Genomic DNA, 27,914 nt, shown 5'->3' with positions numbered 1-27,914 from the left:
TAATAACACAAACATAATTTTGCTAAGTTTATATACTCATCAACTCAGCCATTATGCTATTTCTCCAGCTCTATTCCTCTTTTTAAATGTATAAATATGTATATTTAAATTATATTTATTTATTGTATAGAAGCAGGCAGAAATTTAGAGGCAATGGAGAAATAGAGGAGATAGACACCTGCAGCCATGCTGCACCACCTGTGAAGCATTCCCCCTGAAGGTGGGGACCATGGGCTAAAAACTGGGTCCTCGCTCACTATAACATGTGTGGCCAAGCAGGTGCACCACCACTTGACTCCATCATTCTTAAGTTTAGCGGGAAAAATGGAGGGAGTGAGAAAGGGAGAGTAGACAGACAGACAAGAAGGAGATGCAACACTGCACCACTAAACCTTCTATCAAGTTCTCCCAGGCCACCCAATGCACTTAAAGGCTCAGCTCAGCTCTCATCTCCTGCAGGAAGAGGAAGCCCTTCCTGAATGCCAGTGAAGGTCAGGTACCACTCAGGTAGGGCAGCCACCTGAGACACCCCACAAGATTGGAGGGCACTTAGGCAGATGCCGACATCCTTCAAACTTTATTTCTTGACCTGTATGGTTACTGGATAATCGGAGTGCTAAGCTTGCTACCTAGGCCAACTCTCTACCAATTAGAGGATGACTCCTTTGGCCACTGGCCAAAGGTGTTTCTACTTCAAATTCCACTGATGGGTGTGTTAGGCCCAGGCCTTAGTCTAGCTGGCTTCTGGACACAGGGTTTACTGCTAATGCCAATAGAGTGGGGTAATGTCAGTGGACACTGGTCCCTGTGACTTTCCTCCGGGTCCCATGATGGGTTCGTGGGTCCCTTGAGGGGTCCCCGCTTGCCACGAAGCTTGAACCCATGTCCCTTGAAGCTTGAATCCAGGTTCCATCCCCTTGAATAAGCTTGAACCCGGGTCCCAACCCCTTGAGGCTTGAACCTGGTACATACTCCTGGGATGTTTGAAGCAGCCCTGCTCCCTCAATTCTTGAACAAGGTCCTGCCCCAGCTAGGCTTGAACCAGGGATTGCCCACTTGATGCTTAAACCCAAGCATTGGCCCCCAATGCTTGAACAAGGGTCTCCCCCCTCGAGGCTTGAACACGTGCCCTGATTTGCTAGTCTTGTACCCGGGTTTTGCCCCAAGGGGATTGTACCAAGGCACTGCCCATATGAGGCTTGAACCCAGGTCCTGCCCCCGAGGTTTGAACAAAGGCCCTTTTCACCTGAGGCTTGAAACTAGCTCCTGCAGTTGCGAGGCTTGAACCCAAGTGATGTGCCCTCCATGCTTGAACAAAGATCCAGCCCCTAAAATGCTTGAAACCAGGTAATGCCCCACAATCTGGATCCTGGGTGCCGTCCACATGAAGCTTGAACCCGGGTTTTGTGAATCTTTAACCTGGGTCCCACCCCAACAGGCTTGAACCCAGAATCAGCCCACTCAATGCTTGAACAAGGTTCCTGCCCCTGCAGGGCTTGAACACAAGTCAAGCCCCAGTGAGTCTTGAACCCGGTTCTGCACCTGGGAGGCTTGAACTCCTGTCCCGTCCGCTCAGGCTTGAACCTGGGTCCACGTGAGGGTTGAATTAATGCCCTGCCCCATGAGGCTTAAACCTGGGTACTGCCCCCCACCAGAGGCTTGAACTCAGGGCCCGCCTCCTTAAGGCTTGAATATGGGTCCCACTCCCCATCCCTCAGGCTTGAAACACAGTCCGAGCCCTGCTGGGCTTGAATCTGGGCCATACATCCTCTAGGATGGAACCCAGGAGGCTTGAACATGAGTCCTTGCACTCAGTAGTGTATATGCTTCACCAGGTACACCAACACTGGGGCCTCCTCAAGAGAGCTACTTTGCTCACCCCTAGTAACTTTTTTTCTATGTAGTTCTTTTTGCCTTTAATAACACAAACATAATGTTGCTAAAATAATGCACTCAGAAACTTAGCCATTGTGCTATCTCTCCAGCTCTATTCCTTTTTAAAAATATATCTATATTTTTAATTATATTTATTTATTGGTAGGTAGTAACTGACAGGGAATAGGGAGACAGAAAAGAGAGACCCCTGCAGCCCTGCTTCATGACTCGTGAAGCTTTCCCCCTGCAGGTTGGGACCAGGGACTCGAAAGTGGGTCTTTGCACACTGTAACATGTGAGCCCAGTCAGGTGTGTCACCACCTGGCCCCATTATTCTTTAGTTTAGTGGGAAACATGGAGGAAGTGAGAAAGGCATAGTAGACAGACAGACATAAAGGAGTTGCAACACTGCACAGCTCCACCTCAAGTCGAGTTTCCCCCGAATACCCAGCTGCTCTTTAAGGCTCACATCAACTGTCCTCTCCTGCATGAAGAGGAAGCCCTTCCTCTTCTTGCCACTCCAGGTCAGGTACCTCTCAGGCTGGGCAGCCACCTGAGACACTCCAAATGTCTGGAGGGCTCTTAGGTGGGTGCAGGCATTCTTTAAACCTTACTTCTTGACCTGTATTGTTGCTGGATATTTGAAGCGCTAGCTCACTAGCTAGGCCAACTCTCTGCCAATGAGAGGATGACTCCTTTTGGCCTCTGGCCACAGGTGTTTCCACTACAAATTCCACAGGTGGCAGTCTTAGGCACAGGCCTTAGTCTAGCTGGCTTCTGGCCATAGCTTGTACTGCTAATGCAAATGGAGTGTGGTAAAGCCAGTCGTCCCTGGGTTCCATGATTAGCCTCTGTGTCCCCTGAGCGGTTTCTGGGTCCGGGAGTGGCCCCCACTTCCCACTAGGCTGTACCCTGGTCCCCTGAGGCTAGATCCTGGGTGCCACCTCCACAAGGCTTGAACTTGTGTCCTGCACACTCAAAGGCTTGACCATGGTTCAGTCCTTGAGCCTTGACCTTGGTCCTGCCCCCGCAAGGCTTAAACTTGGGTCCTGCACACTCAAAGGATTGGTGAATGGTCCAGTCCACACTAGCACTGAAGCCAGATGATGCCCCCGCTTGGTTGACTCCACTTCCTGCCCCCAGTAGGCTTGAACCCAGGAGGCTTGAACCTGAGTCCTTGGACTCTGTAATGCATGTGCTTCAGAGGGGCCACAACACCGGGCCCCCCGCCAGGTGAGCTACTTTTCACACCCATAGGCACTGTTTTCTATGCAGTGCTTTTAGCCTTTAGTAACACAAACATAATTTTGCTAAGTTAATATACTCAGCAACTCAGCCATTACGCTATCCCTCCAGCTCTATTCCTCTTTTTAAATGTATAAATATGTATATTTAAATTATATTTATTGGATAGAAGCAGGTAGAAATTTAGAGCCAATGGGGAAATAGAGGAGATAGATACCTGCAGCCATGCTTCACCACTTGTGAAGCTTTACCCCTGAAGGTGGGGACCAGGGGCTAGAACCTGGGTCCTTGCTCACTGTAACATATGCGCCCAAGCAGGGGCACCACTACTTGGCCCCATCATTCTTTAGTTAGAGGGAAACATAGAGGGAGTGAGAAAGGGAGAGTAGACAGACAGAGAGAAAGGAGATGCACCACTGCACTACTACACCTTCCATCAAGTTCCCTCAGGCCACCTGGTTGCCCTTTAAGGCTCAGCTCAGCTCTCATCTCTGCAGGAAGAGGAAGCCCTTCCTGACTGCCAGTGAAGGTCAGGTACCTCTCAGGTAGGGCAGCCACTTGAGACACCCCAAAAGATTTAAGGGCACTTAGGTAGATGCAGACATCCTTCAAACTTTATTTCTTGACCTGTATGGTTACTGGATAATTGGAGTGCTAAGCTTGCTCCCTAGGCCAACTCTCTACCAATTAGAGGATGTCTCCTTATGGCCACTGGCCCCAGGTGTTTCTACTTCAAATTCTTATGATGGGTATGTTATGCCCAGGCCTTAGTCTAGCTGGCTTCTCAACACAGGGTTTACTGCTAATGCCAATGGAGTGGGAAAAAGTCAGTGAACTCTGGCCCTGTGACTTGCCTCCAGATTCTATGATGGGTTCCTGGGACCCTTGAAGGGTTCTGTTTCCTGCGAGGCTTGAACTCATGTCCCTTGATGCTTGAATCCAGGTCCCACCCCCTCGAAGAAGCTTGATCCCAGGTCACAACCCCTTTAGGCTTGAAGCCAGGCCCCGCCCCCATTAGGCTTGAACTTGGGTCACCCCCCAGGGGTGTTTGAACCAGGTCCCACTCCCTCAATGCTTGAACAAAGGTCCTGCCCCAGCTAGGCTTGAACCTGGGATTGCCCCCTTGAAGCTTACACCTGAGCCTTGACCCCCCAATGCTTGAACCTGGGTCCTGCCATTGCTAGCCTTATACCATTCTGTCCCCAAGGGGCTTGTACCTGGGCACTCCCCATATGAGGCTAGAACCCAGGTCCTGCCCCTGAGGCTTGAACAAATACCCGCCCCCCTGAGGCTTGAAACTGGCTCCTGCACCCACCAGGCTTAAACCCAAGCAATGAGACCTCGATGCTTGTACAAGTATCCAGCCCCTGAAAGGATTGAACACAGGTATTGCCCGCATAATCTGGATCCCAGGTTCATTCGCCATGAAGCTTGTACCTGGGTTTTGTGAGGCTTTAACCTGGGTCCCACCCCAGGAGGCTTGAACATGGACTCAGCCCACTTGATGCTTGAAAAGGGTCCCACCCCTGCAAGGCAACCAGATATGCAGTGTCTGTCAGGTTCGCCCACTCCAGTTTGCTGTATCTGTCTGGATTTCCCCTGGCACAGGGAATCTTTCAGGGACGCCCAGGCAAGGGGTGTCTGTCAGGGTTGTGTCTAGGTGTTGGATGTCTGTCAGGGTTTTCCCCAGTTGTAGGGTATCTATCAGGGTATTCTCCAGGTTCAGGGTGACTGTCATGTGTGCCCAGGTACGGGGTGTCTGTCAGGGTCACGCTGAGTTTCAGACTGTCTGTGGGGGTTGAACCTATGTGCAGGGTGCCTGTCAGTGTAGCACCGAGGTGTGGGCTGTGTGACAGAGTCATACCCAGGTGCTAGGTGTTTGAAAATGTATCCCCGAGACACGCGGTGTAAATCAGAGGCGCGCCCTGGTGTGGGATGTCTGTCAGTGGGAGTCCAGGAATGATGTCTCTGTCTGGGTCACTTCCAGGTGCTGGGTGTCAGTAGAGTCACCCTCAGGTGTGGGGTGTCTGTCAGTGTAGCCCTCAGGTGTGGTTTGTCTTTCAGGGGTGCCCTAGTGCTGGGGTGTCCTTAGGGTTGCACCCAGGTGTGGGGTGTCTGTCAAGGAAGTGTCCAGGTTTGGAGTGTCTTTCAAGGTAACCAGGAGGTGTGTGGTGTTTGTGAGGGGCAGGCATATGGTATCTGTCAGGGTCACGTCCAGGTGTGGAGTACTTATCAGGTCACTTCCACGTGCATGGTGTCTGTCAGGTTAGCACCCAGATGCGGAGTTTCTGTCAGGGGCTCCCAGGTGTGGAGTGTCTTTTAGGGTCACCCACAGGTTTCAGGTTTCTGTCATGGAAACCCACTTGTGTAGGGTGTCTTTGAGGGGCACCCAGAAACAGGGTGTCTGTCGGTGTTGTGCCTAGGTGTGGGGTGTCTCTCAGTGTCCCCTTCAATGGGTGTATATCAGGGGAGCACAGGTAGGAGATGTCTATAAAGTAGCCCTCAGGTGCTGGATGTCTGTCAAGGTGGACCCCAGGTTTGCGGTGTCTGTCAGGGGTGCCTAAGTACGGGGTTTCTGTAAGGGTATCCCCAAGGCCAGGTTGCCTGTCAGGGGCACCCAGGCACGGGTTGTCTCTCAGGTTTGCGCCCAGTTTGGGGTGTATGTCTGGGTGTCCCATGGCACAGGGTGTCTTTCAGGGACGCCCAGGCATGGAGTGTCTGGCAGGGTTGTGCCTAGGTGCTGGGTGTCTGTCAGGGTCATGCCCAGGTGCAGGGTATCTATCAGGGTAGTCTCCAGGTTAAAGGTGACTGTCATGTGTACCCAGGTACGGAGTGTCTGTCAGAGTCACGCTGAGTGTGGTCTGTTTTGGGGGGTTGAACCCAGGTGAGAGGGGTGCCTGTTAGGGTAGCACCCAGGTGTGGGCTGTCTGTCAGGGTCGCGCACAGGTGCAAGGTGTCTGTCAAGGTATCCCCGAGACACACAGTGTAAGTCAGGGGCGTGCCCTGGTGCCGGATGTCTGTCAGGGGGAGTAGAGGAAAGATTTCTCTGTCTGGGTTACTCCCAGGTGTAGGGTGTCTGTCATGTGCACACAGGTGCGGGGTGTGTCAGAATCATGTTGAGGTGTGATTTGTCTGTGTTGTTCGAACACAGGTACAAGGTGTCTGTCACATGCTCCCAGACACAAGTTGTTGCTCAGAGTAGCACCCAGGTGTGGGGTGTCTGTCAGAATAGTGTCCAGATATGGGGTGTCTTGTCAAGGTATCCAGCAGGTGCACAGTGTTTTTGAGGGGCAGGCATATGTAGTCTTTTAGGACTCCTACTTTTAGGAGTGTCTTTTAGGGTCGCCCACAGGTTTCAGGTTTCTGTCATGGACACCCACTTGTGTAGTGTGTTTTTCAGGGGCACCCAGGAACAGGGTGTCTGTCGGTGTTGCGCCTAGGTGTGGGGTGTCTCTCAGTGTCCCCTCCAGGTACAGGGTGTCTATCAGGAGTGCACATGTGCAGGGTGTCTGTAGGGTAGCCCTCAGGTGCCGGATATCTGTCAAGGTGGCCCCCTTATGTTTGCGGTGTTTGTTTGGGGCGCCAAGGTGTGGGGTGTCTGTAAGGGTTTCCCTGAGGCCAGGTTGTCTGTCAGGGCCACCCTGGCATGGGTTGTCACTCAGGTTTGCTCCCAGTTTCGAGATATCTGTCAGGGTCACCCCCCCCAGTTCTGGGTGGCACCCAGGTGTTGATGTCTGTAGGGTCGCCCTCAGGTGTGGGGTTCCTGTGAGGGTTGAATAAGTTGGAGTGTCTGTCAGCGTTGAGCTCAGGTGCATGGTATCTATCAGGGTTGCTTTCAGGTACAGGGTGTCTGTCTGGGTAACTCTTAGGCAAGGGTTGTCTGTTCGGTGCGCCGAAGTTCTGAGTGTCAGGGTAGCCCCCACGTGCCTTGTGTCTGTCTGAGCATACCCCAGGCATGGGGTGATAATGACTGGCACAGTTTTTCACTGTTTACACTGAGATTCTTAAAGCTCTGTAGTGACTGTTTTCCAGACTATGGGAGAAATGACTGACTGCACACAATGCGGGTTACAAGGAAATGGTCTAGCGAAATAGACAGGTACACCTGGCAACATCTTCCTGATTCACCCTTGTTTCATCCCCGGATTGGATTGTGTGTGAGGGTATCCTACATGAACTGGTTGCCTGTCAGGGTTACTCATGCACAGGGTGTCTGCTACCTGCTACCTTGACAGACATCCCGCACCTGAGGGCTACCACACAGACATTCCGCAGCTGTGCACCCCTGATAGACACCCTGTACCTGGAGGGGACACCCCATACCTAGGCACAACACCGACAGTCACCCTGTTTCTGGGTGCCCCTGAAAGACACCCTAAACACCTGGGAGCACCTGACAGAAACCTCCTTATGGGTGCTAACATGACAGACACCACGCACGTGGAAGCAATCCTGATAGGTACCCCACTCTAGGACGTGACCCTGACAGACACCATACTCCTGCCCGTGACAAACACCACGCACCTGCTGGATACCTTGATAGACACCACAAATCTGGACACTACTCTGACAGACACCCCGAATATGGGGGCTACCCTGAGAGACACCACACAACTGAGGATGACCCTACAGACACCCAGCAGCTAGTAACCCATGACAGAATCCCCGAATGGGGGGGAAACACCTCACCTTTGCCGAACCCTGATAGAGAACCCACGCCTGGGGAGCCCTGATATACAATCTATGCCTCGGGTATACCCTGACAGTCACCCTGTGCCTGGGGGGATGCCCAGACAGACACCAGGCATGTGGCGGCTACCCTGACACCTAGTTCTTTAGCACACTGAACAGACAACCCTCGCCTGGGGGAAACCCTGACAGACACCCTGTACTTGAAAGCAACCCTGATAGATAAGATACCAGGCACCTAGGCTTCACCCTGACTGACACCCCACATTAGGATGCCCAAAACAGACACTAAGGAACTTGGTAACCCTACAGGCACCCCAGACCTGAGGGAGACCCTACACACACCAACACCTGGGTGCCACTGACAGACACCCAGAACTGGGGGTGGGGTGACCCTGACAGACATCTTGCACCTGGGCGCAATCCTGAGAGACAACACGAGTCTTGAACCTGGTTCCGCACCTCGGAGGCTTGAAATCCCATCCCATCTCCTCAGGCTTGAACCTGAATCCCACAAACATGAGGGTTGAATTAATGCCCAGCCCCACGAGGATTAAACCTGGGTACTGCCCCCCCCCATGCTTGAACTCAGGTCCCATCCCCTTGAGGCTTGATCATGGGTCCTGCCCTCTCATCGTCCATGGAGAAACAGTGTCCCAGCACTCTTAGGCTTGAATTTGGGCCCTACCTTTGCCAGGATGGAACCTGAGAGGCTTGAACCAGAGTCCTTGCACTCTGTATTGTATATGCTTCACCAGGTACACCAACACCGGGCCCTCCTCAAGGGAGCTACTTTGCTCACCCTAGTAACTTTGTTTCTGTGTAGTTCTTTTTGCCTTAATAACACAAACATTATTTTGCTAAAATAATGCACTCAGCAACTTAGCCATTGTGCTTTCTTTCCACCTCTATTCCATTTAAAAATATATCTATATTTTTAAATTATATTTATTTATTGGCAGGCAGTAATTGACAGGGAATAGGGAGATAGAAGAGAGAGACCTCTGCAGCCCTGCTTCACGACTCGTGAAGATTTCCCCCTGCAGGTAGGGACCAGGGGCTCGAAAATGGGTCTTTGCATACTGTTACATGTGAGCCCAGTCAGGTGTGTCACCACATGGACTCTTTATTCTTTAGTTTAGAGGGAAACAGAGGGAGTGAGAAAGGCATAGTAGACAGAAAGGAGTTGCAATACTGCACTCTTCCACCTCCCGTTGAGTTTCCCCCGGCCCCCCAGCTGCTCTTTAAGGCTCACCTCAATAGTCCTCTCCTGCATGAAGAGGAAGCCATTCCTATTCTTGCCAGTCCAGGTCAGGTACCTGTCAGGCAGGGCAGCCACCTGAGACACCCCAAATGTCTGGAGGGCTCTTAGGTGGATGCAGGCATTCTTCAAACCTTACTTCTTGACCTGTATGGTTGCTGGATATTTGAAGTGCTAGCTCGCTAGCTAGGCCAACTCTCTACCAATGAGAGGATGACTCCTTGTGGCCTCTGGCCACAGGTGTTTCCACTTTAGTTTTACAGGTGGGGTTGTTAGGCACAGGCCTTAGTCTACCTGGCTTCTGGCCACACCTTGTACTTCTAATGGATATGGAGTGTGGTAAAGCCAGTTGTCCCTGGGTTACATGATTAGCCTCTGTGTCCTCTGAGCAGTTTATGGGTCCCAAGAGGGGCCCCAGCATCCCGCGATGCTGCACCCTGGTCCCTTGAGGTTTGGATATGGATGCCACTGGCGCTAGGCTTTAACTTGGATCCCGCACATTCAAGGCTTGATGAATGGTCCAGTCCTTGAACCTTGAGCCTGGGTCCTCCCCCCGCAAGGCTTGAACTTGGGTCCTGCATACTGAACGGCTTGATCAACGGTCCAGTCCCCACTAGCACTGAACCGAGGTCTTGGCCCCGGTATGGTTGAATCCAGGTCCTGCCCCCAGTAGGCTTGAACCTGGGAGGCTTGAACCTGAGTCCTTGCACTCTGTAATGCATGTGCTTCACCAGGTGCCACAACACCGGGCCCCCCAAAACAGATCTACTTTGCACACCCATAGGCACTTTTTTCTATGCAGTTCTTTTAGCCTTTAATAACACAAACATAATTTTGCTAAGTTAATATACTCATCAACTCAGCCATTACTATCTCTCCAGCTCTATTCCACTTTTTAAATGTATAAATATGTATATTTAAATTATATTTATTTATTGGATAGAAGCAGGCAGAAATTTAGAGGCTATGGGTGAAATAGAGGAGACGGACAACTGCAGCCATGCTTCAACACTTGTGAAGCTTTCCCCCTGAAGGTGGGGACCAGGGGCTAGAACCTGGGTCCTTGCTCACTGTAACATGTGCTACCAAGCAGGTGCACCACCACTTGGCCCCATCATTCTTTAGATTAGAAACATGGAGGGAGTGAGAAAGGGAGAGTAGACAGACAGACAGGAAGGAGATGCAATACTGCACCACTACACCTTCTATCAAGTTCCCCCAGGCCACCCAGTGCACTTTAAGGCTCAGCTCAGCTCTCATCTCCTGCAGGTGAGGAAGCCCTTCCTGAATGCCAGTGAAGGTCAGGTACCTCTCAGGTAGGGCAGCCACCTGAGACACTCCAAAAGATTGGAGGACACTTAGGTGGATGCAGACATCCTTCAAACTTTATTTCTTGACCTGTATGGTTACTGGATAATTGGAGTGCTAAGCTTGCTACCTAGGCCAACTCTCTACCAATTAGAGGATGCCTCCTTATGGCCACTGGCCCCAGGTGTTTCTACTTCAAATTCCACTGATGGGTGTGTTAGGTCCAGGCCTTAGTCTAGCTGGCTTCTGGACACAGCGTTTACTGCTAATGCCAATAGAATGGAGTAAAATCAGTGGACTCTGGGCCCCGTGACTTACCTCCAGGTCCCATGATGAGTTTGTGGGTCCGTTAAGGGGTCCCCGCTTCCCACGAGGCTTGAACCCATGTCCCTTGAAGTGTGAATCCAGGTCCTATACCCTGGAAGAAGCTTGAACCCGGGTCACAACCCCTTGAGGCTTGAACCCAGGTTCTGCCACCATGAGGTTTGAACCTGGGTCAACCCTCTGGGATGTAGGAACCAGGGCCTGCTCCCTCAATGCTTGAACAAAGGTCCTGACTGAGCTAGGCTTGAAGCAGGGATTGCCCCCTTGAAGCTTAAATGCGAGCCTTACCCCTCAAAGCTTGAACAAGGGTCTCGCCACCTCAAGGCTTGAACCTGTGTCCTGACCCTGCTAGTCTTGTACCCGGGTTCTGCCCCCATGGGGCTTATACCCGGGCACTGCCCATATGAGGTTCCAACCCAGGTCCCACCCCCCAGGTTTGAAACTGACTCCTGCACCCGCCAGGCTTGAAACCAAGCAGCGCGCGCTCCATGCTTGAACAAGGACCCAGACCCAGAAAGGCTTGAACCCAGGTAATGCCCCACAATCTGGATCCCGGGTCCTGTATCCATGAAGCTTGAACCTGGGTTTTGTAAGGCTTTAACCTGGGCCCCAACCCAAGAGGCTTAAACCTGGATTCAGCCCACTGTTTGCTTGAACAAGGGTCCCGCCCCTGCAAGGCTTGAACACAAGTCAAGCACCAGCTAGTCTTGAACCTGGTTCCGCACATGGGAGGCTTGAACTCCTGTTCTGTCCCCTCAGGCATGAACCTGGGTCCTGCCCACGTGAGGCTTAAATTAATGCCCTGCCCCATGAGGCTTTAACCTGGGTACTGCACCCACCAGAGGCTTGAACTCAGGACCTGCCCCCTTAAGGCTTGAATATAGGTCCCACCCCTCCCCCCCATCCCTAAGGCTTGAAACACTGTCCCAGCCCTGCTAGGCTTGAATCTGGGCCCTACCTCCTCTAGGATGGAACCCAGGAGGCTTGAACATGAGTCCTTGCACTCTGTAGTGTATATGCTTCACCTGGTACAGCAACACTGGGCCCTCCTCAAGAGAGCTACTTTGCTCACCCCTAGTAACTTTTTTCTATGTAGTTCTTTTTGCCTTAGTAACACAATTTTGCTAAAATAATGCACTCAGCAACTTAGCCATTGTGCTAGCTCTCCAGCTCTATTCCTTTTTAAAAATATATCTATATTTTAAATTATATTTATTTATTGGCAGGCAGTAATTGACAGGGAATAGGGAGATAGAAGAGAGAGACCCCTGTAGCCCTGCTTCACAACTCGTGAAGCTTTCCCCCTGCAGGTTGAGACCAGGGGCTCGAAAGTAGGTCTTTGCACACTGTAACATGTGAGCCCAGTCAGGTTTGTCACCACCTGGCCCCTTAATTCTTTAGTGGGAAACCTGGAAGGAGTGAGAAAGGCATAGTAGACAGATAGACAGAACAGAGTTGCAACACTGCAGTGTTCTATCTCACGTTTAGTTTCCCCTGGCTACCCATCTGCTCTTTAAGGCTCACCTCAACTGTCCTCTCCTGCACGAAGAGGAAGCCCTTCCTCTTCTTGCCAGTCCATGTCAGGTACCTCTCAGGCAGGGCAGCCACCTGAGACACCCCAAATGTCTGGAGGGCTCTTAGGTGGATGCAGGCATTCTTGAAACCTTAATTCTCGACCTGTATGGTTGCTGGGTATTTGAAGCACTAGCTCGCTAGTTAAGCTATCAATGAGAGGAGGACTCCTTTTGGTCCTTGGCCACAGGTGTTTCCACTTCTAATTCCACAGGTGGGGGTGTTAGGCACAGACCTTAGTCTAGCTGGCTTCTGGCCACAGCTGGTACTGCTAATGCAAATAGAGTTTGGTAAATCCAGTAGTCCCTGGGTTCCATGATTAGGCTCAGTGTATCATGAGAAGTTTCTGGGTCCTTGAGAGGCCCCCGTTTCCCATGAGGCTGCATTCTGTTTCCTTGAGCCTTGAGCCTGGGTTCCCCCCCACCCCCGCAAAGCTTGAACTTCAGTCCCGCACAATCAAAGGCTTGATCAATGGTCCAGTCCCCACTAGCACTGAACCCAGGTCTTGCTCCCACTATGGTTGAATCCAGGTCCTGCACCATGGAGGCTTGAAATTGGGAGGCTTGAACCTGAGTCCATGCACTCTGTAATGAATGTTCTTCACCAGGTGGAACAACACTGGCCCCCTCTCAAGTGAGCTACTTTGTACACCCCTAGGCACTTATTTCTATGCAGTTCCCTTAGCCTTTAATAACACAAACATAATTTTGCTAAGTTAATATACTCAGTAACTCAGCCATTATGCTATCTCTCCAGCTCTACTCCTCTTTGTAAATGTATAAATATGTATATTTAAATTATATTTATTTATTGGATAGAAGCAGGCAGAAATTTAGAGGCAATGGGGAAATAGAGGAGATAGACACTTGCATCCATGCTTCAACACCTGTGAAGCTTTCCCCCTGAAGGTGGGAACCATGGGCTAGAAACTGGGTCCTTGCTCACTGTAATATGTGCGGCCAAGCTTGCGCACCACCATTTGGCCCCATTATACTTTAGTTAAGAGGGAAACAATGAGGGAGTGAGAAAAGGAGAGTAGACAGACAGGAAGGAGATGCACCACTGCACCACTACACCTTCCATCAAGTTCCCCCAAGCCACCCAATTGTGCTTTAAGGCTCAGCTCAGCTCTCATCTCATCAGGAAGCCCTTCCTGATGGCCAGAGAAGGTCAGGTTCGTCTCAGGTAGGGCAGCCACCTGAGACACCCCAAAAGATTGGAGGGCACTTGGTGGATGCAGACTTCCTTCAAACTTCTTTTCTTGACGTGTATGGTTACTGGATAATTGGAGTGCTAAGCTTGCTACCTAGGCCAACTCTCTACCAATTAGAGGATGCCTCCTTATGGCCACTGGCCCCAGGTGTTTCTACTTCAAATTCCACTGATGGGTGTGTTAGGTCCAGGCCTTAGTCTAGCTGGCTTCTGGACACAGGGTTTACTGCTAATGCCAATAGAGTGGGGTAAAGTCAGTGTACTCTGGGCCCCGTGACTTGCCTCCGGGTCCCATGATGGGTTCGTGGGTCCCTTGAGGGGTCACCGCTTCTCGTGAGGCTTGAACTCATGTCTCTTGAAGCTTGAATCCAGGTCCCACCCCCTCGAAGAAGCTTGAACCCGGTTCAAAACCCCTTGAGGCTTGAACCCAGGCCCTGCCCTCATGAGGCTTGTACCTGGGTCACTCCCCTGTGATGCTTGAACCAGGACCTGCTCCCTCAATGCTTGAACAAAGGTCCTGCCTTAGGTAGGCTCGATCCAGGGATTGCCCCCTTGAAGCTGAAACCCAAGCATTGCTGCCTCAATGTTTTACAAGGGTCTCCCTCCCTCCTCGAGGCTTGAACTTGGGTCCTGAACCTGCTAGTCTTGTACCCGGGTTCTGCCTCCATGGGGCTTGTACCCGGGCACTGCCCATATGAGGATTGAACCCAGGTCCTGCCCCCAAGGCTTGAACAAAGGCCCCATTCCCCTGTGGCTTGACACTGGCTCCTGCACCCGCCAGGCTTGAACCAAAAAGCGTTGTGCCCTCCATGCTTGAACAAGGATCCAGACCCTGAAAGGCTTGAATCCAGGTAATGCCCCAATCTGGATCCTGGGTCTCATACCCATGAAGCTTGAACCTGGGTTTTGTGAGGCGTTAACCTGTGTCCCACCCTAAGACGCTTGAACAGGGACTCAGCCCACTGGATGCTGGAACAAGGTTCCCGCCCCTGCAAGGCTTGAACACAAGTCAAGCCCGAGGGAGGTTTGAAACTGGTTCAGCACCTTGGAGGCTTGAACTCCTGTCCCATCCGCTCAGGCTTGAACCTGGGTCCTGCCCATGTGAGGCTTAAATTAATGCCCTGTCCCAGGAGGCTTAAACTGGGGTACTGATCTCTCAGATGCTTCAACTCAGGCCCCGCGCCTTTGAGGCTTGAACATGGGCCATCCCCCCCCCACCCCACCCCCCCATCGCCGAGGCTTGAAAAACTGTCCCAGCCCTGCTAGGCTTGAATCTAGGATGGAACCCAGGAGGCTTGAACATGAGTCCTTGCACTCTGTAGTGTATATGCTTCACCAGGTACACCAACACTGGGCCCTCCTCAAGAGAGCTACTTTGCTCAACCCTAGGAATTTTTTCCTATGTAGTTCTTTTTGCCTTTAATAACACAAACCTAATTTTGCTAAAGTAATGTACTCAGCAACTTAGCCATTGTGCTCTCTCTCCAGCTCTATTCCTTTTTAAAAATTTATCTATATTTTTAAATTATATTTATTTATTGGCAGGCAGTAATTGACAAGGAATAGGGAGATAGAAGAGAGAGACCCCTGCAGCCCTGCTTCACCACTCGAGAAGTGGGTCTTTCCCACTGTAACATGTGAGCCCAGTCAGGTGTGTCACCACCTGGCCCCTTTATTCTTTAGAGGCAAACTGGAGGGAGTGAGAAAGGCATAGTAGACAGACAGAAAGGAGTTGCGACACTGCACTCTTCCACCTCCCGTTGAGTTTCCCCGGGCCTCCCAGCTGCTCTTTAAGGCTCACCTCAACTATGCTCTCCTGCAATAAGAGGAAGCCCTTCCTTTTCTTGCCAGTCCAGGTCAGGTACCTCTCAGGCAGGGCAGCCACCTGAGACACTCCAAATGTCTGGAGGACTCTTAGGTGGATGCAGGCATTCTTCCAACCTTACTTCTTGACCTGTATGGTTGCTGGATATTTGAAGCGCTAGCTCACTTCTAGGCCAACTCTCTGCCAATGAGAGGATGACTCCTTTTGGCCTCTGGCCACAGGTGTTTCCACTTCAGTTTTACAGGTGGGGTTGTTAGGCACAGGCCTGAGTCTAGCTGGCTTCTGGCCACAGCTTATACTGCTAATGCAAATGGAGTGTGGTAAAGCCAGTCGTCCCTGGGTTCCATGATTAACCTCAGTGTCCCCTGAGCAGTTTCTGGGTCCCGTGAGAGGCCCCCACTTCCTACCAGACATCACCCTGGTAATCTTGAGGCTAGAACATGGGTGCCGCCTCCACAAGGCTTGAACATGGGACCCGCGCATTCAAGGCTTGATGAATGGTCGAGTCCTTGAGCCTTGACCCTGGGTCCTGCCCTCCGCAAGGCTGGAACTTGGGTCCCACACACTCAAGATTTGGTCAATGGTCCAGTCTTCACTAGCACAGAACCCAGGTCCTGTCTCCACTATGGTTGAATCCTGGTCCTGCCCCCGGAGGCTTGAACACAGGAGGCTTGAGCCTGAGTCCTTGAACTCTGTAATGGATGTGCTTTACAGGTGCCACAACACTAGGCCCCCCTCAAGCGCTGCTTTGCACACGCATAGGCAAATTTTTCTATGCAGCTCACTGTCTTTAATAACAGAAACATAATTTTGCTAAGTTAATATACTCATCAACTCAGCCATTATGCTATCTCTCCAGCTCTATTCCTCTTTTTAAATGTATAAATATATATATTTGAATTATACTTATTTATTGGATAGAAGCAGGCAGAAATTTAGAGGCAATGGGGAAATAGAGGAGATAGATGCCTGCAGCCATACTGCACTACTTGTGAAGTTTTCCCCATGAAGGGGGGACCAGGGGCTAGAACCTGGGTCCCTGCTCACTATAACATGTGCGGCCCTGCTCCTTCAGCACTCGTGAAAGGTTTTCCCCTGCAGGTAAGGACCAGGGGCTCAAAAGAGGGTCTTTGCACACTGTAACATGTGAGCCCAGTGAGGTATGTCACCACCTAGACCCTTTATTCTTTAGTGTAGAGGGAAACATGGAGGGAGTGAGAAAGGCATCATAGACAGACAGACAGAAAATAGTTGCAACACTGCACTGCTGCACCTCCTCTCGAGTTACCCCGGGCCACCCAGCTGCTCTTTAAGGCTCACCTCAACTGTCCTCTCCTGCACGAATAGGAAACCCTTCCTCTTCTTGCCAGTGCAGCTCAGGTACCTCTCAGGCAGGGCAGCTACCTGAGACACCCCAAATGTCTGGAGGGCTCTTAGGTGGATGCAGGGGCATTCTTCAAACCTTACTTCTTGACCTGTATGGTTGCTGGATATTTGAAGCACTAGCTCTTTAGCTAGGCCAACTCTCTGCCAATGAGAGGATGACCCCTTTTGGCCTCTGGCCACAGGTGTTTCCACTTCAAATTCCACAGGTAGACTAAGGCACAGGCCTTAGTCTAGCTAGCTTCTGGCCACACCTTGTACAGTTAACGCAAATGGAGTGTGGTAAAGCCAGTTGTCCCTGGGTTTCCTGATTAACCTCTGTGTCCCCTGAGCGGTTTCTGGGTCCCGTTAGGGGCCCCTGCTTCCCATGAGGCTGTACCCAGGTCCCTTGACGCTGGAACATGGGTGCCGCTGCCACAAGGCTTGAAATTTGGTCCCGCACATTCAAGGCTTGATGAATGGTCCAGTCCTTGAGCCATGAGCCAGGGTGCCCCCTCCCCCCCCCCCGCATGGCTTGAACTTGGGTTCCACACACTCAAAGGGTTGATCAGTAGTCCAATCCCAACTAGCACTGAACTCAGTTATTGCCTCGCTATGGTTGAATCCAGGTCCTTCCCCCAGGAGGCTTGAACACAGGAAGCTTGAACCTGAGTCCTTGCACTCTGTAATGTATGTGCTTCACCAGGTGCCACAACACCGGGCCCCCTGCTATTGAGCTACTTTACATACCCCTAGGCACTTTGTTCTGTGCAGTTCTTTTAGCCTTCAATAACACAAACATAATTTTGCTAAGTTAATATACTCAGCAACTCAGCCATTATGCTATCTCTCCAGTCCTATTCCTCTTTTTAAATGTATAAATATGTATATTTAAATTGTATGTATTTATTGGATAGAAGCAGGCAGAAATGTAGAGGCAATGGGGAAATAGAGGAGATAGACTCCTGCAGCCATGTTTTACCACTTGTGAAGCTTTCCCCCTGAATGTGGGGACCAGGGAATAGAACCTGACTCCCTGCTCACTGTAACATATGCACCTAAGCAGGTGTATCACCACTTGGCCCCATTATTCTTTAGTTTAGAAGGAAACATGCGGAGAGTGTGAAAGGGGGAGTAGACAGACAGAGAGAAAGGAGATGCACCACTGCACCACTACACCTTCCATCAAGTTTCCCCAGTCTACCCAGTGGCACTCAGCTCTCATCTCCTGTATGAAGAGGAAGCCTTTCCTGACTGCCAGTGAAGGTCAGGTACCTCTCAGGTAGGGCAGCCACCTGAGACACCCCAAAAGAATGGAGGGCACTTAGGGGGATGCTGACATCCTTCAAACTTTATCTCTTGACCTGTATGGTTACTGGATAATTGGAGTGCTAAGCTTGCTACCTAGGTCAACTCTCCCAATTAGAGGATGTCTCCTTATGGCCACTGGCCCCAGGTGTTCCTATTTCAAATTCTTCTGATGGCTATGTTAGGCCCAGGCCTTAGTCTAGCTGGCTTCTGGACACAGGGTTTACTGCTAATGCCAATGGAGTGTGGAAAAGTCAGTGGATACTGGGCCCTGTGACCTGCCTCCAGGTTCCATGATGGGTTCCTGGGACCCTTGTGGGGTCCTGTTTCCTGTGAGGCTTGAACCCATGTCCTTTGAAGCTTGAATCCCGGTCCAACCCCCTCGAAGAAGCTTGAACTTTGGTCACAACCCCTTGAGGCTTGAACCCAGAACCGCCCCCATGAGGCTTGAACCTGGGTCACCCCCCTGGGGTGTTTGAACCAGGTCCCGCTCCCTCAATGCTTGAAAAAGGTCCTGCCCCAGCTAGGCTTGAACCAGGGATTGCCCCCTAGAAGCTTAAACCTGAGCCTTGACCCCTCAAACCATGAACAAGGGTCTCGCCCCCTCGAGGCTTGAACCTGGGTCCTGACCCTGTTTCCCCAAGTGGCTTGTACCCAGTCACTGCCCATATGAGGCTTGAACCCGGGTCCTGCCCCGCTGAGGCTTAAACCTGGCTCCTGCACCCACCAGGCTTAAACCCAAGCAATGAGACCTCGATGCTTGAACAAGGATCCAACCTCTGAAACGCTTGAACACAGGTACTGCCCCACAATCTGGATCCCGGGTTCATTCGCCATGAAGCTTGAACCCGGGTTTTGTGAAGCTTTAACCTGGGTCCCACCCTAAAAGGCTTTAACACAGACTAAGCCCACTCGATGCTTAAACAAGGGTGCTGCCCCTGCAAGGCAACCAGGTATGCAGTGTCTGTCAGGTTCGCCCCCCCCCCCAGTTTTGGGTGTCTGTCTGGGATTTCCCCAGGCACAGGGTATCTTTCAGGGATGCCCAGGCAAGGGACGTCTGTCAGGGTTGTGCTTAGTTTCTGGATGTCTGTCAGTGTTGTCCCCAGTTGTAGGGTCTCTATCTGGGTAGTCTCCAAGTTCAGGGTGACTGTCATGTGTGCCCAGGTATGGGGTGTCTGTCAGGGTCACGCTGAGTTTCAGGCTGTCTGTGGGGGTTAAAACTATGTGCGGGGTGCCTGTCAGTATAGCACTGAGGTGTGAGATGTGTGACAGGGTCATGCCCAGGTCCAACGTGTTTGTCAAGGTATCTCCGAGGCACTCAGTGTAAGTCAGAGGTGCGCCCTGGTGCGGGATGTCTGTCAGTGGGAGTGCAGGAATGATGTCTCTGTCTGGGTCACTCCCAGGTGCTGGGTGTCAGTAGGGTGACCCTCAGGTGTGGGGTGTCTGTCAAGGAAGTGTCCAGATTTGGGGTGTCTTTCAAGGTAACCAGGAGGTGTGCGGTGTTTGTGAGGGGCAGGCATATGGTGTCTGTCAGGGTCACGTCCAGGTGTGGGGTACCTATCAAGGTTGCTTCCACGTGCGTGGTGTCTGTCAGGTTAGCACCCAGATGTGGAGTATCTGTCAGGCGCTCCCAGGTGTGGAGTGTCTTTTAGGGTCACCCACAGGTTTCAGATTTCTGTCATGGAAACCCACTTGTGTAGGGTGTCTTTGAGGGGCACCCAGAAACAGGGTGTCTGTCGGTGTTGTGCCTAGGGGAGGGGTGTGTCTCAGTTTCCCCTCCAATTACAGGGTGTATATCAGGGGAGCACAGGTAGGAGATGTCAGTAAGGTAGCCCTCGGGTTCTGGATGTCTGTCAAGGTGGACCCAGGTTTGCGGTGTCTGTCAGGGGTGCCTAGGTACGGGGTGTCTGTAAGGGTATCCCCAAGGCCAGGTTGCCTGTCAGGGGCGCCCAGGCACGGGTTGTCTCTCAGGTTTGTGCCCAGTTCGGGGTGTATGTCTGGTTGGCCCATGGCACAGGGTGTCTTTCAGGGATGCCCAGGCATGGAGTGTCTGGCAGGGTTGTGCCTAGGTGCTGGGTGTCTGTCAGGGTCGTGCCCAGGTGCAGGGTATCTATCAGGATAGTCTCCAGGTTAAAGGTGACTGTCATGTGTGCCCAGGTACGGAGTGTCTGTCAGAGTCACGCTGAGTGTGGTCTGTTTAGGGGGGTTGAACCCAGGTGAGCGGGGTGCCTGTCAGGGTAGCACCCAGGTGTGGGCTGTCTGTCAGGGTAGCGCCCAGGTGCATGGTGTCTGTCAAGGTATCCCCGAGGCACGTGGTGTAATTCAGGGCTGCGCCCTGGTTTCGGAAGTCTATCAAGGGGAGTAGAAGAGAGATGTGTCTGTGTGGTTTACTCCCAGGTGATGGGTGTCTGTCAGAACTCTCAGATGCAGGGTGTCTGTCATGTGCGCACAGGTGTGTTGTGTCTGTCAGGGTCATGTTGAGGTGAGAGTTGTTTGTGAGGTTCGAACACAGGTGCACGGTGTTTGTCAGGGATCTGGGCACAGGTTGTTGCTCAGATTTGCACCTAGGTGAGGGGTGTCTGTCAGGATATTGTCTAGATTTGGGGTGTCTGTCAAGGTATCCAGCAGGCATGTGGTGTTTGTGAGGGGCAGGCGTATGTAGTCTGTGAGGGTCACGTCCAGGTGTGGGGTACCTAACAGGGTCGCTTCCACTTTCGGGGTATCTGACAGGTTATCAACCAGATGTGGATATTCTATCAGGCGCTCCCAGGTGTGGAATGTCTCTTAGGGTATCCCACAGGTTTCAGGTTTCTGTCATGGACACCCACTTGTGTATGGTGTCTTTGAGGGGCACCCAGGAACAGGGTGTCTGTTGGTGTTGCGCCTAGGTGTAGGCTGTCTCTCAGTGTCCCCTCCAGGTACAAGGTGTCTATCAGGGGTGCATAGGTGCGGGGTGTCTGTAGGGTAGCCCTCAGGTGCCGGATGTCTGTCAAGGTTCCCCCCAGGTTTGCAGAGTCTGTCAGGGGTGCCTAGGTGCTGGGTGTCTGTCAGGTTATCCCCGAGGCCAGGTTGCCTGTCAGGGGTGCTCAGGCATGGGTTGTCTCTCAGGTTTGTACCCAGTTGCGAATGTCTGTCATGGTCACTCCCCCCCCCAGTTCTGGGTGGCACCCAGGTGTTGATGTCTGTAGGGTCGCCCTCAGGTGTGGGTTGCCTGTGAGGGTTGAGCAAGTTGGGGGTGTCTGTCAGCGTTGAGCCCAGGTGAGTGGTATCTATGTATCAGGGTTGCTTTCAGACACAGGTTGTCTGTCAGGTTAGCCTGGAGGCAAGGGTTGTCTGTGTTATGGCGCCGAAGTGCTGTATGTCAGGTTAGCCCCCACAAGCTTGCTGTCTGTCTGGGCATCCCCCAGGCTCGGGGTGGTAATGAGTGGCACAGTTTTTCACTGTCCACACTGAGATTCTCCAAGCTCTGTTGTGACTTTTTTACAGACTATGGGAGAAATGACTGACTGAGCACAATGCAGATCACAATGGAAGTTTCTGGTGAAATAGACTGGTACACCTGGGAATATCTCCCTGATTCACCCTCGGTTCACCGCCAGATTGGGGGTTTTGTTAGGGTATCCTCCATTTACTGGGTGTCTGTAAGGGTCACTCAGGTTCAGGGTGTCTATCAGGGTCACCCCCTGGAGTGGGGTGTCTGTTAGTGTTGCGCCCTTTGTGGGTTGTTGTCAGGGTCACCCCCAGGCACTGACTGTCAGTGCAGTCAGGCACAGGGTATCTATCAGGGTAACCACTAGGGGCGGGCTGCCTGACACTGGCGTGCAGGTACGTGGTGTCCCTACAGTTACAGCCAGGTGCGGGGTGTCTGTCAGGGGCCCCCAGGTGCGGGTTGTCTGTCAGGGTCTTATCCAGGTCCGGGGTATCTGTCAGGGTAGGTTCCAGGTGCAGGGTCTCTGTCATGGAAGACCCCAGGTGTGGGGTGTCTGTCAGGGGCTACCAGGTATGCAGTGTCTGTGAGGTTCGCTCCCCCACTTTGGGCTGTCTAGGTGTCCCCTGGCACTGGGTGTTTTTCAGGGATGCCCTGCATGGGGTGTCTGTCTGGGTTGTGTCTAGGTGCTGGGTGTCTGTAAGGGTCATCAGAGATGCAGGGTATGTGTCAGGGTAGTCTCCAGGTTAAGGGTGACTGTCCATGTGTGCCCAGGTATGGGGTGTCTGTCAGAGTCACGCTGAGTGTGGTCTGTTTTTGGTGGTTGAACCCAGGTGAGCGGGGTGCCTGTCAGGGTAGCACTTAGGTGTGGGCTGTCTGTCAAAGTCGCGCCCAGGTGCATGGTGTCTGTCAAGGTATTCCCAAGGCATGCGGTGTAATCAGGGCTGCACCCTGGTTTCAGAAGTCTATCAGGGGGAGTAGAGGAGAGATGTGTCTGTGTGGTTTACTCCCAGGTGCTGGGTGTCTGTCAGAACTCTCAGGTGCAGGGTGTCTGTCATGTGCGCACAGGTGCGTTGTGACTGTCAGGATCATGTTGACGTGCGAGTTGTCTGTGCAGTTCGAACACAGGTGCGCGGTGTTTGTCAGGGGCTCCGGGCACAGGTTGTTGCTCAGATTTGCACCCAGGTGTGGGGTGTCTGTCAGGGTATTGTCTAGATTTGGGCTGTCTGTCAAGGTAGCAGGCACGTGGTGTTTGTGAGTGGTAGGAGTATATAGTCTGTGAGGGTCACGTCCAGGTGTGGGGTACCTATCAGGGTCACTTCTACTTGCGTGGTATCTGTCAGATTAGCAACCAGATGCGGATTATCTGTCAGGCGCTCCCAGGTGTGGAGTGTCTTTTAGGGTAGCTCACAGGTTTCAGGTTTCTGTCATGGACACCCACTTGCTAATGGGCACCCAGGAACAGGGTGTCTGTTGGTGTTGCGCCTAGGTGTAGGCAGTCTCTCAGTGTCTTCTCCAGGTACTGGGTGTCTATCAGGGGTGCACAGGTGTGGGGTGTCTGTAGGGTAGCCCTCATGTGCCGATGTCTGTCAAGGTGGCCCCCAGGTTTGTAGTGTCTGTCAGGGGTGCCTAGGTGCGGGGTGTCTGTCAGGGTATACCCTAGGCCAGGTTGCCTGTCAGGGGCGCCCAGGCATGGGTTGTCTCTCAGGTTTGCACCCAGTTGTGAATGTCTGTCAGGGTCACCCCCCCAGTTCTGGGTGACACCAGGTGTTGATGTCTGTAGGGTCGCCCTCAGGTGTGGGTTGCCTGTGAGGGTTGAACAAGTTGGGGGTGTCTGTCAGCGTTGAGCCCAGGTGAGTGGTATCTATGTATCAGGGTTGCTTTCAGACACAGGGTGTCTCTCAGTGTAGCCCCCAGGCGAGGGTTGTCTGTTAGGTGCACTGAAGTGCTGGGTGTCAGGTTAGCCCCCATGAGCTTGGTATCTGTCTGTTCATCCCCGAGGCTTGGGGTGGTAATGAGTGGCACAGTTTTTCACTGTCCACACTGAGATTCTCCAAGCTCTGTAGTGACTTTTTTACAGACTATGGGAGAAATGACTGACTGAGCACAATGCGGGTCACAATGAAAGTTTCTGGTGAAATAGACTGGTACACTTGGGAACATTTCCCTGATTCACCTTCGGTTCACCACCAGATTAGGGTGTGTGTTAGGGTATCCTCCATGTACTGGGTGTCTGTAAGGGTCACTCAGGTGCAGGGTGTCTGTCAGGGTCACCACCGAGAGTGGGGTGTTTGCCAGTGTTGCGCCCTTTGTGTGGTATGTTAGGGTCACCCCCAGGCACTGACTGTCAGTGCAGTCAGACACAGGGTGTCTATCAAGGTCACCACTAGGGGCGGGCTGTCTGACACTGGCATGCAGGTGTGTGGTGTCTGTACAGTCACCAACAGGTGCGGGGTATCTGTCTGGGCACCCAGGTGCGGGTTGTCTGTCACGGTCTCATCCAGGTGCTGGGTATCTGTCAGGGTTGGTTCCACATGCGGGGTGTCTGTCATGGAAGACCCCAGGTGTGGGGTGTCTGTCAGGTTTGCTCCCGCACTATGGGGTGTCTGTCTGGGTGTCCCCTGGAAAAGGGTGTCTTTCAGGGATGCCCTTCACGGGGTGTCTGTCAGGGTTGTGCCTAGGTGCTGGGTGTCTTGTCAGGGTCGCCCCCAGGTGCAGGGTATCTATCAGGGTAGTCTCCAGGTTAAGGGTTACTGTTCCATGTGTGCCCAGGCATGGGGTATCTGTCAGAGTCACACTGAGTGTGGTCTGTTTTTGGGGGTTGAACCCAGGTGAGCAGGGTGCCTGTCAGGGTAGCACTCAGGTGTGGGCTGTCTGTCAGGGTCACGCCCAGGTGCATGGTGTCTGTCAAGGTATCCCCGAGGCACGCGGTGTAAGTCAGGGCTGCGTCCTTGTTTCGGAAGTCTATCAGGGGAAGGAGAGGAGAGATGTGTCTGTGTGGTTTACTCCCAGGTGCTGGGTGTCTGTCAGAACTCTCAAGTGCAGGGTGTCTGTCATGTGCGCACAGGTGCATTGTGTCTGTCAGGGTCATGTTGAGGTACGAGTTGTCTGTGTGGTTCAAACACACGTGCGCGGTGTTTGTCAGAGACTCCGGGCACAGGTTGTTGCTCAGATTTGCACCCAGATGTGGGTATTGTCAGGGTATTGTGTAGATTTGGGGTGTCTGACAAGGTATCCAGGAGTCAAGTGGTTTTTGTGAGGGGCAGGCATATGTAGTCTGTGAGTGTCACGTCCAGGTGTGGGGTACTTATCAGGGTCACTTCTACTTGTGTAGTATCTGTCAGGTTATCAACCAGATGCGGATTTTCTGTCAGGTGCTCCCAGGTGTGGAGTGTCTTTTAGGGTTGCCCACAGGTTTCAGGTTTCTGTCATGGACACCCACTTGTGTATGGTGTCTTTCAGGGGCAACTAGGAACACGGTGTCTGTTGGTGTTGCCCTAGGTATGGGCTGTCTCTCAGTGTCCCCTTCAGGTACAGGGTGTCTATCAGGGGTGCACATGTGCGGGGTGTCTGTAGGGTAGCCCTCAGGTGCCGGATGTCTGTCAAGGTGGCCCCCAGGTTTGCAGTGTCTGTCAGGGGTGTCTAGTTGCGGGGTGTCTGTCAGGGTATCCCGGAGGCCAGGTTGCCTGTCAGGGGCGCCCAGGCATGGGTTGTCTCTCAGGTTTGTACCCAGTGTGAATGGCTGTCAGGGTCACCCCCCTGTTCTGGGTGGCACCCAGGTGTTGATGTCTGTAGGGTCGCCCTCAGGTGTGGGTTGCCTGTGAGGTTTTGAACAAGTTGGGGGTGTATGTCAGCCTTGAGCTCAGGTGCATGGTATCTATGTATCAGGGTTGCTTTCAGACAGAGTGTCTGTCAGGGTAGCCCCCAGGCAAGGGTTGTCTGTTAGGTGCACCGAAGTGCTGGGTTTCAGGGTAGCCCCCATGAGCTTCGTGTCTTTCTGTTCATCCCCGAGGCTCGGGGTGGTAATGAGTGGCACAGTTTTTCACTGTCCACACTGAGATTCTCCAAGCTCTGTAGTGAGTGTTTCCAGACTATGGGAGAAATGACTGACTGTGGACAATATGGGTCACAAGGAAACGGTTTCTGGTGAAATAGACTGGTACACCTGGGAACATCTCCCTGATTCACCCTCGGTTCATCACCGGATTGGGGTGTTAGGGTATCCTCCATGTACTGGGTGTCTGTAAGGGTCACTCAGGTGCAGGGTGTCTGTCAGGGGACCGGGAGTGGGGTGTCTGTTAGTGTCGTGCCCTTTGTGGGGTGTTGGCAGGGTTACCCCAAGGCACTGAGTGTCAGTGCAGTCAGGCACAGGGTGTCTATCAGGGTCACCACTAGGGGCAGGCTGTCTGTCACTGGCATGCAGGTGCATGGTGTCTGTACAGTCACCCCCATGTGTGGGTTGTCTGTCAGGGGCTACCAGGTATGCAGTGTCATCAGGTTCGCTCTCCCACTTTGGGATGTCTGTCTGGGTGTCTTTCAGGGATGCCCTGCACAGGGTGTCTCTCAGGGTTGTGCTTAGGTGCTGGGTGTCTGTCAGGGTTGTCCCCAGGTGCAGGGTATCTATCAGGGTAGTCTCCAGGTTAAGGGTGACTGTCCATGTGTGCCCAGGTACGGGGTGTCCGTCAGAGTCACGCTGAGGTGCGGGCTGTCCGTGGTGGTTGAACCCAAGTGAGCGGGGTGCCTGTCCGGGTAGCACCCAGGTGTGGGCTGTCTGTCAGAGTCACACCGAGGTGCAGGGTGTCTGTCTAGGTATCCCTGAAGTACGTGGTGTAAGTCAGGGCTGCGACCTGCTTTCAGAAGTCTATTAGGGGGAATAGAGGAGAGATGTGTCTGTGTGGTTTACTTCTAGGTGTTGGGCGTCTGTCAGAACTCTCAGGTGCAGGGTGTCTGTCATGTGCACACAGGTGCGTTGTGACTGTCAGGGTCTTGTTGAGGTGCGATTTGTCTGTGTGGTTCGAACACAGGTGCGCGGTGTTTATCAGGGGCTCTGGGCACAGGTTGTTGCTCAGATTTGCACCCAGGTGTGGGGTGTCTGTCAGGGTATTGTCTAGATTTGGGCTGTCTTTCAAGATATCCAGGTTTGTGAGGAGTAGGTGTATGTAGTCTGTGAGGGTCACGTCCAGGTGTGGGGTACCTATCAGGGTCACTTCTACTTGCGTGGTATCTGTCAGGTTAGCAACCAGATGCAGATTTTCTGTATGGCTCTCCCAGGTGTGGAGTGTCATTTAGGGTCACCCACAGATTTCAAGTTTCTGTCATGGACACCCACTTGCGTATGGTGTCTTTGAGGGGCACCCAGGAACAGGGTGTCTGTTGGTGTTGCGCCTAGGTGTGGGCTATCTCTCAGTGTCCCCTCCAGGTACAGGGTGTCTATCAGGGGTGCACAGGTGCGGGGTGTCTGTAGGGTAGACCTCAGGTTCTGGATGTCTGTCATAGTGGCCCCCAGTTTTGTAGTGTCTGTCAGGGGTGCCTAGGTGCGGGGTGTCTGTCAGGGTATACCCGAGGCCAGGTTGCCTGTCAGGGGCGCCCAGGCATGGGTTGTCCCTCAGGTTTGCACCCAGTTGCAAATGTCTGTCATGGTCACCCCCCCCCCCCAGTTCTGGGTGGCACCCAGGTATTGATGTCTGTAGGGTCGCCCTCCGGTGTGCGTTGCCTGTGAGGGTTGAACAAGTTGGGGGTGTCTGTCAGTGTTGAGCCCAGGTGCATGGTATCTATGTATCAGGGTTGCTTTTAGACACAGGTTGTCTGTCAGGGTAGCCTGGAGGCAAGGGTTGTCTGTTAGGTGTGCCAAAGTGCTGGGTGTCAGGGTAGCCCCCACATGCTTGGTGTCTGTCTGGGCATCCCCCAGGCGCAGGGTGGTAATGAGTGGCACCGTTTTTCACTGTCCACACTGAGATTCTCCAAGTTCTGCAGTGACTGTTTTCCAGACTATGGGAGAAATGACTGACTGAGCACAATGCGGGTCACAAGGAAATGGTTTCTGGTGAAATAGACTGGTACACCTGGGAACATCTTCCTGATTCATCCTCGGTTCACCGCCATATTGGGGTGTGTGTTAGAGTATCCTCCATGTACTGGATGTCTGTCAGGGTCACTCAGTCACAGGGTGTCTGTAGGGTTACCCCCAGGAGTGGGGTGTCTGTCAATGTTGTGCCCTGTGTGGGGTGTTGTCTGTGTCACCCCAGGCACTGATTGTCTGTGTATTCAAGTGCAGAATGTCTATCAGTGTCACCACTAGGGGACATTTTCTGTCAGGGTCACTTCCAGCCACAATGTGTGTACCAAGGTAGCCCCTATGTGCACGGTGTCTGATAGGGGCTCCCAGGAGCATTGAATGATTTCACCTCATGCAGGAAAGGAAAAAACAAATAAAAAATTGAGTTAGAAAGGGAGAGTAGACAGACAGACAGGAAGGAGATGCACCACTGCACCACTAAACCTTCCAT

The sequence above is a fragment of the Erinaceus europaeus genome, chromosome 6, assembly GCF_950295315.1.
Source record: "Erinaceus europaeus chromosome 6, mEriEur2.1, whole genome shotgun sequence".
In the NCBI taxonomy this organism is placed as follows: domain Eukaryota; kingdom Metazoa; phylum Chordata; class Mammalia; order Eulipotyphla; family Erinaceidae; genus Erinaceus; species Erinaceus europaeus.
Note: the sequence above shows the minus strand (reverse complement) of the source record.